This window comes from Arachis ipaensis, chromosome B08 (assembly GCF_000816755.2).
Source record: "Arachis ipaensis cultivar K30076 chromosome B08, Araip1.1, whole genome shotgun sequence".
Classification (NCBI taxonomy): domain Eukaryota; kingdom Viridiplantae; phylum Streptophyta; class Magnoliopsida; order Fabales; family Fabaceae; genus Arachis; species Arachis ipaensis.
Genome location: NC_029792.2, coordinates 7,937,091 through 7,939,245, shown reverse-complemented (window position 1 = coordinate 7,939,245; position 2,155 = coordinate 7,937,091).

Below are 2,155 nucleotides of genomic sequence, written 5' to 3'. Positions count from 1 at the left end.
CACTCTCTAAGTTGACGATGTCTGGTTTGAGCATTAATTTTGAGAAGTCCAACTTGATACCAGTGAATTGCAGACAGGAGTGGGCTACCCGAATGTGTCAGCTATTGGGTTGCCAGGAGGCGACCTTGCCGGTGAAGTATCTTGGCATCAGTCTAGGAGCGAACTCGAGGCTGGTAAAGACTTGGAAGCCGGTCATAGACAAGGTGGAAGAGAAACTCAACTTGTGGAAAGCAAAAGTCCTTAGTAAGGTTGGGAAGATGGTATTCATCAAGTCGGTAATCAATAGCCTGCCAATTTATTACCCGAGTTTGTATAAGATGCCAAATGCGGTTGCAAGGAAAATTATCTCGTTGTAGAGGAGGTTCTTCTGGGGGAAGGATGATGGGCGACCAGGCATGACTCTTGTGAAGTGGGAGTTGATCCAAGCCCCAAAGAAGTTAGGAAGATTGGGGGTGGGTGATGCAGCGGTACGCAATGCTGCACTACTGTTTAAATGGTGGTGGCGGTTCTCAAAGGAGGAATGTCCTCTATGGAAGAAGATTGTGTGCTCCTGTAATAATGTGAACCTAAACCTCTTGCTATCAACTCAGAAATTACCAGAAAGAGGTGGAGCGTGGAGGGACATATGTCAAGTGCCAATAAAGGAGCAACATGTAAGGCAGAAGATGATTGATGACCTTGCTATAGAAGTAGGGAATGGTAGATCCACCAGATTTTGGGAGGATACGTGGCTTCAAGTGGGAAACTTGAAAAACTCCTTTCCGAGACTCTTCTCGATTTCAAACCAAAAAGGATCAGTGATTGGGGACTGTGGGTTCTGGGATGGGATAGAGTGGGTTTGGCACTTTTAATGGAGAAGGGAACTACGTCAATGGGAAATAGAGACCTTAGATCAGCTGCTTCAAGTCTTGCAATCTGTTAGATTGATAGCAGAAGTGCAAGATAGAGTGGTGTGAAAATTTGATAAGGAAGGCGTTTATTCTACTAACTCATTTCTGTAGGTTATGCAGGAAGAGACTTTGGACGAGGAGTTTCTGAGCTATAGGTTTACAAAAGAAATTTGGAAAGGACTAGTTCTGCCTCGACTAGAGTTGTTCACTTGGTTTGTTCTGGTAGGCCAGGTCAATACAAAGGATCAGCTATGTAGGCTGAAAATTCTACAACAGAATGATAATCTGTGCGTCTTGTGTAACAAACAAGTAGAAAGTTTACAACACTTATTTATTACTTGTGAATTCTCTTGGCAAGTATGGTGTGCATGGATCTCAAAGTTTGGACATAAGTGGACTGCACCTGGTACTTTGAAAGATCACTTTGAGAGTTGGAGATTGATGCCGTTGAGAAAAGAATTGCGCAGGAGTTGGATGGTTGGGTTTTTCTCAGTTATGTGGAACATTTGGTTACGACGGAATGACGTTATTTTTCAGAGTAAGACAACAGGAGTTGGAGACTGTGTGGCTCAAACATTTTCATGTGCTACAGAATGATGTGGTCAATAACTCAAGTTGTTGATAGCTATGTCGGAGATGACATAGGAGTTATTTTCATTGTTTTATTTTTCCTGTCTTGTTTTACTCCATTTCGATGTTGAGCTTCCTCTTTAAAAAAAATTGTAATTTCAAACATCTAAGTTAATATTTAATTTCGTTCTTAAAATTTTAAGTTGAATTCAAATTGATCTTAGAATTTTAATTAGCTCAAATTGACCTCTTAAATTTATAATCGTAACTCACGTTAATTTTTGAGTTAATCTTTGTTAATGGATGGTTGATTTGGTACGTTAATTTGTCACAATTTAAATTTTTCACTCAAGTTCTATACGATCGAAACTTATTAGAACTCGTAGAACTTAGAAGCTTGATAGACGCTCTCATATTCCCAAATTTTACAAATTGAATTTGTTATTACTATTTTTGTGAGGATGTTGGAAAGCCAATTAAGCTTTTAGGCATTCTAATAGGTCTCAATCACATAAAACCTAGGAGAAAAGTCTAAATCGTGGCAAATTAATGTGCAAAATCGGTATGACATTAACGGAAATCAGTTCAGAGGCTAATACGAGTTATTATTGTAAATTTTAGGATTCAAATTAAATCAATTATAACTTTAAGAATTATTTTAAATCTAACCTCAAATTTCAGGGGTCAAAGTCAAA